At 39.0% G+C, this 12,369-nt stretch overlaps 1 long non-coding RNA gene and 1 pseudogene across 1 annotated transcript; both read left to right on the forward strand.

Annotated features, from left to right (window-relative positions):
• Positions 1-351: 351 nt before the first annotated feature.
• LOC128136263 (uncharacterized) lies at positions 352-2,913 on the forward strand. Its single transcript, XR_008233306.1, has 2 exons — positions 352-1,111; positions 1,840-2,913. It is a non-coding gene; the product is annotated as an uncharacterized LOC128136263 (long non-coding RNA).
• Positions 2,914-4,841: 1,928 nt separating this feature from the next.
• The window catches only part of LOC128136024 (ciliogenesis and planar polarity effector 1-like), a 42,052-nt pseudogene continuing 34,524 nt past the window's right edge, over positions 4,842-12,369 (forward strand).

A 12,369-nucleotide genomic window follows, 5' to 3' on the forward strand; every position in this document is an offset into this window, starting at 1 on the left:
TGATGATACAAATTTTCCCTTATGGCAACCTCAGCAGGGTGCCCTGAGCTGTCGCTGTATGTGGTACGTAATGCCCGGCTTTCCCCCTTGGGGAGAGGTGCTAATCAGGTCTCCATGGTCTCCTGCCAAAGCCGGCAGGTTCAGAAGCGAAGGGGCAGAGGGAAACCGTACTCTGAGACGGCCAGGGGACTCAGGGAGACAAACGGAGATCCACTCTTGCGATGACGAGAGCTCTAGTCAGGGAGATGACCTGAAGGCGGCTGCCGGGATGAGGGCTGGGTTTATGGCCGGGGCGGTGGCAATCCGTCGGGCGGGGCTCGCGCCTGCGCACTGCGCTACCCGTGCCCCGTCTCTGGCCGTTGACTCAGCAGCAGGTAGTGGTTTGTGTAGTGACAGAGTGAGTGCGGTCCAGGCGGTGCTGGGGTTGGGGCTCGGGTTCCCGTTCCCGGGTGTTGTGGCGGCCCATCAGTGCTCCGGCTCTGCCGGTTGCGGTGAGTAGTGATTTGGGCACGCACGATCTCTCTTTGTCTATGTCCTGAGGGACCGTCTCCGCCCTGACTCGGGTAAAAGTAGTGGTGGGATTCTCGTGGATGGCGCCTGGAGGAGTGGAAGTCTGTCCCGTCCGTGTGTCCCGTCCCCCCCTGCTCAGGGGGAAGCGGCTTACCCGCGCTCTGCCTTGTTTTAGGGGCTGTGCTGCCCTCCGAATAAATCCCCGAAATGTGAGGCAGTAGCCTAACGACCGTCACTGGTACCCTTCGGTTGTGGGGTGTACCGTGTTCTGTCACCCCGCGGCCTGAGGTGGCTCCGAGACTGGGATGCCCTCCTCTTGCCCTCTCCCTCTGCGTGGCCTCGGGTCTGAAACGTAGCCGGCCCTCTATGCCCAAGGAGCCCAGCTGGTGTTTTGCTTGAGTTTCTGATCTCTTGCGCTTAGGAGACTATAGTACGTTTTCCTCGCTTTCTACATTCTTATGAGAGCTTCTAGCAAGGTACTTTGTCTTGTGGCTCCTTTCTCTCAACTTCTTCTGGAACAAGTATGTAATCTGTACAGCTGAACTGCAAATAGCCTGTGCGCTACGTGAATGAAAATAGCTGGTTTAGTTTGGAAATACAGGTAAGCATCAGTTCTGTTTGTGTTTAACAGGGAGCTGCTATAGTTAAGAGTTTGTGTCCCGGTTCCCATCCTCTACCCCCCAAATAATAAATTTTTTTTCTCTTTTTTTTCTCTTCAAATTCTCTATGGGTATGTGAAAAAGCCACTATTTGGTTTTCTTTATAATGGTTATCTAGAGGTTTAATAATAATGGAGATTAAGCTAGATGTTCTCATCTCTACACATATCAAGCAAAGAAAACTATGGCCTTGCATCTCTTGGATTGGACAGATAAGTGTAATGAACTTTTATTTAAATAAAACTCTACAAAGAATTGGGGTTTTTTTGGTTATATAACACTTTGCATTTCTATTTATGTGGGGGGTGTAAAAAAAAAAGTGTCAGGAGGTGATTTGAAAGTTATTGAAATAAATGGCTGCTTTTTCTATCTTTTTGACTTGAGGCCAGAGATTCAAATTTCTCAGATAAACAATGGGGAGGGTTTTGTGGTGGTGGTGGTTGGTTTTGGTGTGGTTTGGGTATTTTTTTTTTTTGTTGGTTGGTTGTTTTTTGGTTTGGTGGGTTTGGGGTTTTTATGTTTTGGTTTGTTGTGGGTTGGGTTTTTTTGTGGGTTTTGGGGGGTCTTTTTTTGTTTTGTTTTGGTTTTTTTTCAAAAAACGTGTCCCTTACATGATATTCTTATTTTAATGGTTCTAGTTTTTCATAACTTTTTTTTTTGTTTTTTACAGTACATTATTGGAAATCGTGAACAAAAATATTTTTTTCCTATTCCCTGCTGCATCTGTTGAAAGACATGCTTTCTTAAGCTTTTTTGATAAAATGAGACTAATTTTTTTTTTTCTTCTCTTCTAATGTATGATTTGAGTTTAAGTAGGTAACTATTTAAGGCCTGTTCCTCCTTCTGTTGAAATCACTGGCAAAAATCTCATTGAATTAAACACTACAAGACGAGATAACTAGTGTCTAATCTTGCATTTGTTGGCAAGTAGTTCAGTTGAGGTACTTCAACGAACTTTTTAATAATGATTGTAAATTTAGTTTAATAGCTTGAAACCCGTAAACCAAATTTGTCATCAGTGTAGGTTGATGCTAGATATGATGATGTACTGTAAAGCAAATATGCCAAAGAATGAAGTTAATGTGGTGTGGTGGTGCATTTCTTTCCCCCTCTCCAGGCTAATTTACGAACTCAGGAAGGCTTGCTAGGCCTTAGCATAAGTGTAATGAGTCGGGCAGTTAAGCGACCCTTGACTGTGCCAGGAACTCTTACACAGCTAAGACAGGGAGATATGCTGTGCATCTCAAGGACTCCTGCTGCCTGGCGGAGGCAGGGGAATGGGAGTAGAGATAGCCAGTTCTCATAACAACCTGCAGCCAGTTCTTTCTCATAACAACCTTGAGACATTACAATCCTCCCTTGACAATCTTGGAGCATCTCATATCTATGTTTTGAGTTATTCTCCAACAGTCTTGGAATTTTCCAGTGCAGCTGGTATTCTAGAAATTTGTTGATGATGAAAGTCAATCATCTCCTGAACCTATAAACAGCAGTACTAAGTGAGGCCCTTTGAGCTCTCCTGGACTGCAGCAGGCTGCGACCACATCTCCCTCTGAGTGGGACGCCTCTCATCAGAGCTCGCAAACATTCCAGTTTGTGAAAATTGGAGGTCTGTCGCCAAAAGCCGACATGACCTGGGCTGATTCTCTTCGCTCCTTGAGGCTTGACCCTTCGCCCGTTGAGACAAATGCTGAAGCATTCGACGTGAATATTTTCACTGACCTCGAGGGGAATTTTTAACAGGTATACCTCTTTTCCTCTCTCTTTTATGTATTTCTCTTAGTGTCTTTATGCATGCATGTGTACTAACCTGAATAGTCTATAGCAAGTAAGTTATAGCAAGTACATTATAAGATATAATATAAGTTATTACTTTCAAATTTATACTTAAATTACTGTTGTGATTTTTATTCAACTGTGAATGAATTTTAGGCTACTATTATACTCATAATCCCTTTAGATATAAACCATTGACCAAGTCTGGGACTAGGAGTTGATCCAGCCGCACCTAGACTCCGACAGGAGTTTAGAAAGCAAGGGGGTCTTCTCTGAACCTTGTGACTCAATGACCCTTTTCCACATTTCCTTTTACCCTATTGTGTTTTTGGTCCCTATATACATAAGTTTAGTTTGGTTCTGATTTAATTTTCCTGTGCGCATTTTATCCATGTACTAAGTAATAGAGTGAACCTTGCCAACGAATTCTGTGAAGTTGCACTTTTATACAAATTTCTATTAAATCATTTTTCTATTGCTAATACAATTGGAGGTGATTCTTTAAGCGATCTGAACCTCTCTCTCATTTTTAAATTCCCCCCGCGACATGTGGTAATTGCAGCTGTAACATATCTTTTTTTTTTTTAAATTATTTTTCCCTAATGTTTTTTATTTCTGTCTGCATTATTTTGCAGGCTTAAATAGAAAATAATATTTTAAAAATGAAATACTCTTTTTTTTCTTTCAATAGGAAAAAGAGGCTATTTTTCTTCTAGATGATAAGCATATATAAACGAAATTAACCTGGCATCAGGGAAGACAAAGAAGAAAACCCCTTGACTGCAATCACTGTTGAAAAATGTAGTTGTTTTAACAACATCAAGAAATGGTTAAGTGCCTCACCTTGAGTACTGTGTGCAGTTCTGGGCCCCACAATTTAAGAAGGATGTTCAGGTCCTTGAATGTGACCAGAGGAGGGCAACAAAGCTGGTGAAAGGGCTGGAAGGAATGTCCTATGAGGAGTGGCTGAGGACTCAGGGTTTGTCTAGTTTGGAGAAAAGGAGGCTGAGGGGTGACCTCATTGCTCTCTACAGCTCCCTGAGGAGGGGAAGTGGAGAGGAGGTGCTGATCTCTTCTCCCTGGTATCCAGTGACAGGACAGATGGGAATGGTTCAAAGCTGCATCGGGGAGGTTCAGACTTGACATTAGGAAACATTTCTTTACCGAGCAGGCAGTCAAGCACTGGAACAGGCTTCCTAGAGAGGTGGTTGATGCCCCAAGCCTGTCAGTGTTTAAGAGGCATTTGGACAATGCCCTTAACAACACGCTTTAACTTTTGGTCAGCCCTGAGTTGCTCAGGCAGTTGGACTAGATGATCGTTGTAGGTCCCTTCCAACTGAAATAGTCTAGTCTATATATTACAAACTCATGTTATTGTATTTGTAGTTGTAACAGTTTAGAAAGATAGAATATCTAAAGGATCTGCCAGTTCGCTGTCAGCTTTAGAACTGTGGCTGAGATGGAAGGGAAGTAATTTTAAGTACTTCTCAATAGTATCCTTCAAAATGTCTCTCCCCTGATGAACACAGGTGTTTGGTTGTCAGGAATACTTACAACAGGAGAGATATTTCTTTGGAATAAAGATCAGGACTGCTTGAAAATTGCGCCAGCAATCGAAGAGTCTAGGAAAGTAGTTGCAGCAGCACAAGGTAGGGTTTTTTCAATTAGTCTTTTGAGAAATAGAATACAGTGAAAGTGTTTTTCCTTTTGTTAAATGTTATTGCTCAAGTAAAAGCTATATTCTCACATTGGTTTACATTTGTATAATTTGTGTGCTAGTTAAGCTTTGACAAATCGTTTTTGTCACTTGAATGGTACTTTTTTTGCATTTAGTAATCTCCTGTATAATTTTTAAATACAGTCCATACTTTATTTTTTTTAATTTTAATTTTTTAAATCTTTTTGTGGGAGACCACAGAACATGAATATACATCCTCCTATAAAAATTCTTCTTCTGGGCGTTGGATGCAAATTCTGCCTGATGAATCAGTCATGTTGCCTTTTACTGAAAAAAAAAAAGTTCGTCTGGCCCAGTAATATTCTTGCCAGTCTTTATATTTCTGAATGACATTATGTTATTTAATCTCAATTGTAATAGCTATTATCTAAATATATAAATAATTAAAAAGGAAATTGTGTGTAACCAGGTTGGGGAGGGGGGAAGGGTTGTTTCGTTTTTGTTTTGTTTGGTGGGTTTTTTTCTCCCACAGATACTGGATGATTTCTGTTTGTGCTCTTTTGTGTTTTACTCTGGAGAATGTTTGGTGCTCACATTTTTGATTCTTCGATGGCATGAAAATGGCTTTAAATATGTTAGGCAAGTTCAAAGATATTTGAAGTTACATTAGCTTAAGAGGAAGATTTTTATAAGTGCTTTAGAGTGGGGATTCAGAGCTGCAACTGAACACTTACATTAACATCCAATTAGCTTATAGTTACAAGCACCTGCTTATGTTTGCATGTGTACGTTCATAGCATGCCACACAATATATGCATATATGGATAAGATAGTTGTTTTCAAGTATTTAATGTGGTTAATGCAATGGCATTTATGTATGTCTTCCATACTTCATTATTAACTTACACCTAAATAAAATTGAGTGTATTTATCACTGTATGTGGGTGGCTATGCATACATACATGTGCCTGCACACACATTTGTGTTAGTGTCAGGAAGTTTTTTGCATAGTGCTAGAATTTTTCTTTTCTTGTTTTTCTTATATTACTAGTGCATACTGTGCAGCTATGAATACCCTAAATATCTTTCTCTTTATTATCCATATTTGTATATTTTGCTTTCTGTTCCCCTTTTCATCTCTTGATGCCTGGACTATGTAAGAGTGTGTGTGCGTGTGTATACGCACACATATGTTTCTTTATCTGGGCTGGGACCATGTAGTGAAATAGTTATACTGATACAACCACTTAAAAGTGCAACTGAGTAATGATCCTGAGTGTATGTATAGTCCATTCCTCTTCCTCTGTGAGATACATGTATGTGTGAGTTTAAATCCATATGTCCTCTGCAGGTATAACTTGCTAAAATTATGCCCTACATTTAAAATGGTACAACTGCCTTTGTTAAATGATGCCCTTTTGATATTAACTTAGTAATGATGTCGTCCTTGCCCTACTAAGCAGCATCACTCTTCACTCAGTTTGTCAGTAGCGTGGTAATGCCTTTCTGGTAATACAAAAAATGAGATGGAGCATAAGATTCCCAGTGTAGAAGTGTGTATTGAGTTTGTGTGGCAAGGTTTTGGTAGTGAGTGGCTTCTGTGAGAAGATGTCCGATAGAGCCAGTGCCAGCCGGCTCCAAGACGGACCCACCACTGGCCAAAGCAGAGCCAATCAGTGATGGTGGTAACACCTCTGTGATAACATATTTAAGAAGGGGGGAAAAAAACTGCTGTGCAACAGCAGCCGGAAGAGAGGAGAATATGTGAGAAACAACTCTGCAGACACCAAGGTCAGTGAAGAAGGAGGGGGAGGAGGTGCTCCAGGTGCTGGAGCAGAGATTCCCCTGCAGCCCGTGGGGAAGACCATGGTGAGGCAGGCTGTCCCCCTGCAGCCCATGGAGGTCCACGGTGGAGCAGATATCCACCTGCAGCCCATGGAGGACCCCACGCCAGAGCAGGTGGGTGCCTGAAGGAGACTGTGACCCCATGGAAGCCTGTGCTGGAGCAGGCTCCTGGCAGGACCTGCGGACCCTGTGGAGAGAGGAGCCCACATTGGAGCAGGTTTTCTGGCAGGGCTTGTGACCCTGTGGAAAGGACCTATGCTGGAGCAGTCTGTTCCTGAAGGGCTGTTTCCCGTGGGAGGGACCCTACGCTGGAGCAGGGGAAGAGTGTGAGGAAGAAGGAGCAGCAGAGACAACGTGTGATGAACTGACCACAAGCCCCATTCCCTGTCCCCCTGTGCTGCTTGGGGGGGAGGAGGTAGAGAAATTAGGAGTGAAGTTGAGCCCAGGAAGAAGGGAGGGGTGGGGGGAAGGTGTTTTTAAGATTTGGTTTTTATTTCTCATTATCCTGCTCTGACTTTTGATTGGCAATAAGTTAAATTAATTTCCCCGAGTCAAGTTCATTTTGCCTGTGATGGTAATTGCTGAGTGATCTCTCTGTCCTTATCTCGACCCGTGAGCCTTTCATCATATTTTTCTCCCCCTGTCCAGATGAGGAGAAGGAGTGATAGAAGGGCTTGGTGGGTACCTGGCGGCCAGCCAAGGTCAACCCACCACAAAGTGTGTATATATATACACTGTAGTACTTGCAGCCTGAAATTGTAACTACATTTCTCAGCCATGTTACTAATTTTTTTTATGCCAGCTATTGCTCAGTTTCATTACTTACTATTATTTACTTCATTTTATCATCTTAATGCTTTTTTTTTTTGTCTGTCAGGTGGCATGCTTCCAAACAGAATCTCTCTTGTGTTTTCTATCATGTTTTGAATCTTTTTAGAATCATAGAACCATAGAATGGTTTGGGTTAGAAGGGACCTTTAAAGATCATCTAGTCCAACCCCTCTGCTGTGGGCAGGGACATCTTTCACTTTCATGATCAGGTTGCTTGAAGCCTTGTCCAGTGTGACCTTGAACACTTCCAGTGATGGGGTATCCACAACTTCTTTGTTTAGAGCACCATACCATTGATTTTCATTTTTGAATTCTGAGTATTCCTGTATTGGATGATGTTACACTGTCTGAGGAAGCTGTTGCTAGCTAGAATGCAAGTGCCTTAATTATATGGCATGCATCTATATTTATTTGCATGTTCTATACATATAGCCCAAATTCCTATCCCATAAAAATAATTCTTATTGTTCAGACATAATTTTTAAACTCATGTAAATACAAAATGTTTTTCATTTGTAAGGTTTTTGAAGAAAATTTGATTTATTTTTTTTAATTGTACATGCTTTGTGCATCTTTGTCTTGCATGGTTTTTTTTTTTTTACTATGTACGAATCATCCCATTCAGCATATCTGAGTAACCTCTTGGTTTTGTTGTCTTTTTTGGTATTTGGTTCTTTGCCATACCAGATCCACTGGGTGCAGCAGACTTGTTCTCTTGTTAATTTGGTTCCTCGGTGTGTCTGTAAAGTCAAGAGGAGCTTTGCTATGTGCATTTGCAAGAGATGGACTTTTACAGCAGTAGCTGTTAATCAAAATGATCCAAAGGTATGAATGATATGTCACTTAAGCTAATAGTTCAGTTTGAATGAAGTCTGGTAACAAGGATTTAACAACACATTTTTAGGAGTGATTTTTCAGCATTCATATTGATACATGTGATTATATTCACATTGATATCTATAGCTAAGAAATTGTGCCACAACTTGTAATTTTTTTGAATGCTGCCCTTCAGTTAAATCAATGTCAGCTCCTCTCTTATTTCTAATTTCCAAGAAATACAATAATAAAGAAATTCAGTTATTGCACTGTATCTGGATGATTCTCAATCAGGCCTCAGCCTAAGATGTAGAGGAGGTTATGTTCCCACTTCATAATGTTATTCCTCCTAACAATTCAGAGGCCAAATCTCAGTCCAAATCTTGATGTAGTTTTTAGTGCTAATGATGACAAGGAATATGGACCAGCTTATTTAGTGTACCAGGATGGGATGATACAGTCCTTCAAAGCTCCAGTTGTTGTTCACCAACAAGACTGGGGAAGATTGATCTTACATTATTTCGAGGGTTTTAAAAAAAGTTGTGTTAAAAACAATATTGAATTCTATATTGATTATATAATAATCTTTAATTATTTTTCAAATGTAAAAATAGGTATAGAAATTAATAAATACTCTAAATAGTGATAAATATTGAAGTGCAATGTCACTTTCATATATAATAATGTTTCCAGTATGTCAAATGTAATGCATAACTTGCTAATAGAAATTGGTTTTTACAATAATGACATTTTGATACAAAAACATTGACGTTTTCTTTACATTTTCTTTTTAGGCAACTCAAATTTTGTTTTTAAACACACTGAATTTTGTAACTGTTTCAAGTAGCCTTTAAAGGCTGTAGTAGCAAGAATAGCATGGTCCCATCCAAGTTTGAGTCAGTAATTGATGTTTCTGCTGTTGTTGTGCATGTTTTGGTTTTGTGTTGTTGGTTTTTGGGGTGTCTTTTTGTTTTTTGTTGGGTTGTGGTTTTTTTTTTTTTTAATTATCCTAACCTGAATAATACTTATTAATGAAATAATAAGAAAATACTGAAAGCTGGTTTTATTTTTCTTTAAACTCAGACAGTTGCAACTGCAGCAAAATACTGGCATCTTGCAAGCAGAAATAGTGTTATTCAGCGTGCTCATCCTGTAAAAATTTAGACACTTCCTTAAAATTCTGAATGGACCTATTGGGACAGTAGTGTGAGTGATATTAAATGTTCATAAGTTATTTCTTCTCTATTCCATTCATGATTATTACATATGATAGTTGCTTTTTAGTTTTTTGATGTATCTTTATTTTAGACAGCAGCACTCTCTCTGTCAAGACGCTAGTCAGTCTCTTGGTTCTTCAGCTTCTGAAAGTGACCTTATGAGACAGAGGTTCTTTGTTGCTTCACATTCAAGATTACCCTACCTCATTGTCTCTGATGGATACATGATAACAGTGCTTAGATTTCCTAACAGCCTTTCACCATCTGGATTTATAAGATCTCTTTTGCTTGATTCAACCCAATGGCTTGAAAATATCCATCAGAATTTGATGAACTCCAAGGTAGGGTTATGAATTTTTCTGTAGGCTTTAAGTAAAAAAAACTCCATGTGTATAAAAAAATGCACAATTTTAAAACCAAGTACCTCAGTTTACTGTGAAATTTTTATGAATTCCTTTGAATTATAAAGTTGTTTTGAGAATAGTGTTGATCTGGAAAACAATGAATACACAGTTTTCTCTGAAATTTTATTCCTTTGGGTGACATTTCAGTAAAATGTAGTAAAGGGGACAGTCTAAACTGTCACTATATATTCTTTCTGGAACTGTAAAAGAAATTGGGATTTCTATATCTATAGAGTTGGTTCAGAGCACTGACAGGTGTGCTACTCTGACCAACTCATCCTTTCAGAATGATGCAGAAAGGATTCTGTAAAACCCCTCTATCTTAGGCCACTACTGTTTTAGAGCAGTCAGCAGCAGTCCCAATGGTGCTGTGTGCATGTGTCCACTAGGTCCTCAATTGAGGTTGTCGATTCAGGCTTGCTAAAAGCTTTTTCATTTATTTTTCTGTCACTTCTAAATTGAGCTAAGTCTTGGAGAAGGGAAACCTTTGAAGGAAGAGGTCCTGCAACTGTTGCCAACCACACTAAGTTCAGAAGTTTTGTGTTTGCTGATGGAATACCCCTTCTCTTCCCATTTAGTTTGTATTTTGGATTTTTGGAGAAGTGAGATATGATGGTATTCATGCATAATCTAGAAGAGTGGGCAAGGATTTGAGGATTTAAAGAGATATGTTACTAGAAGAGTGCAATGAAGTCCTACATACTGGCAAACTTGTAGGATCATTTGAGGGATCAAGCAAGCAGATTCTTTCAGCATGAAGCAAAATAAAGTTGTCTGGTGCTGAGAAAATTCTGCATTCCCAAAGCATGGTCAATTGATTGTTTCTGTGCAACAGGTGCCTGCTGACCTGTTCTCCCTTTCTGTCTGGGACTTTTAAACTGAAGCTTTTTACAGAAGGGACCAGTTTCCTTGTTTTGTTTAGAAAGTATCTATCTGGTTTGATCTTGCTGTAGACAAATAATATGTTTTGTATTATTGTTGTTTCTTTTAGTCTAAAGGGAGACATCTGTGTTTATGATCACTGTTGTCTTTAAAAGGTAGTCTTTTAAAATACACTCAAAACCAAAGTTCCATCTTTTCCACCATTCCGAAATTCCTGGAAGAGGACATAACAGAAATGAGTGAGAAAACCATGCACTTACTGGTACTTAGTAGCATTTTTCCACTTATTATGCAAATGATTTAATTTTAAGGTATTCTATATGTAAAGAATATTTTTTTCCCCAAATAATATTTTAGGTATATTTGCTCTTACTAGGTATATTTAAAGTACTTAAATATTAGTTAAGTTCTCATTTTCTTTATAAGTGTGAGGAATATGGTTATTTTTCTTGACACTTGATTTTTGTTTTTGAACATCTGATTTCTTTCAGCAATGCATTTAACTTTTTAAAAAATATGTACTAATCTACATATATATCAGTTTATTGTAGTTTAAGACACTAGCTTCACTGTATAATAAAATGTAACATTACTAAATATACAGGGGCTGTAAAGTATATTAATTACTGTCTTGTACTGGCATTCAAGAGCCAGTCTGACTGGACATGTGGCAAAGCTGACATTACAAACTTTAAAACTGATGCTTATACAGCAACAAGATCAATTGTTCTCAAAAAACCTTTTGGCGTGCTTCTGTCTTTTGAAGATGGTTTCTCATGCTCTAAGTAGCGTGTGCATACTACAGTAAGAGAAAATTTTTTTGCATCTCATGATGGTAATAGTCTTGTGGAGCTTGATGCCCTCACTGTGCCTATTTTCCTAGTTCTTGATGGGAGTACTACTCAGCAATTCAGCACGCTGAAATCTCTGCTTAGAGAGCCTTCTCAAGCAGTAAACCATGATGGGGAAAAAAAAAAAACCCAAAAAAACAACCAAAAACCCAAAAAAGTATGAATGATCTTTGCATGGGGGGAAAAAATATTGGAACAACTATTTTATTTTTCAGTTATACAGTAATTACAACATCCTTTTGTTTCTTTTCTGTGCCATACTCTATGGAAAAGTGTGATAATCTATTAAAGCATGCAGATTAGGGCTCAGACCTGTAGTTGAATATAGTTCAGTTATGGTGACTTAACTAATGACTGCTAATCTTCAGAGATAATTGGTGAGTTAACAGCACACACCAGGTCTGGTAGTGCAGCATCAATCCAGGTATTACAGTTTAAGATGTATTTACTGTCTCTTGCTCATTCCACTACTTTCCATGCAGAAGTTCTAAACTCTATGGAGCCAAGAGGCTGCTCATATGCAATATATCTACAATGTCAGTTTAGTCAGCAAAGTTTGCACTTGATTATGGATATGGTGTCCTGGAGCAATAAGAAAAACCTCAATGTGTGGAAGCATTAAACTATCAGAGATAATTCTTCTTTGAAGATATACACATAAACTTGAAAGAAGCCTAAACTGAAGTGTGTTATTCAACTATTGGGAAAATACATTATTATCATTGGAGTGTTTCTCTACTGCAGAACTCAAATGAATCAAAATGTGTTAATCATACAGGTAAGCTGTTCCTTTCCAGAGATCTAGAAGCCCAAGAATCATTATAACTCACAAATTTCATCTTATTACAGTAAAATGTATTTTTTCAATAAGCTTAAAATATAATATGTTCATTGTAAATT

The sequence above is a fragment of the Harpia harpyja genome, chromosome W, assembly GCF_026419915.1.
Source record: "Harpia harpyja isolate bHarHar1 chromosome W, bHarHar1 primary haplotype, whole genome shotgun sequence".
Lineage (NCBI taxonomy): Eukaryota > Metazoa > Chordata > Aves > Accipitriformes > Accipitridae > Harpia > Harpia harpyja.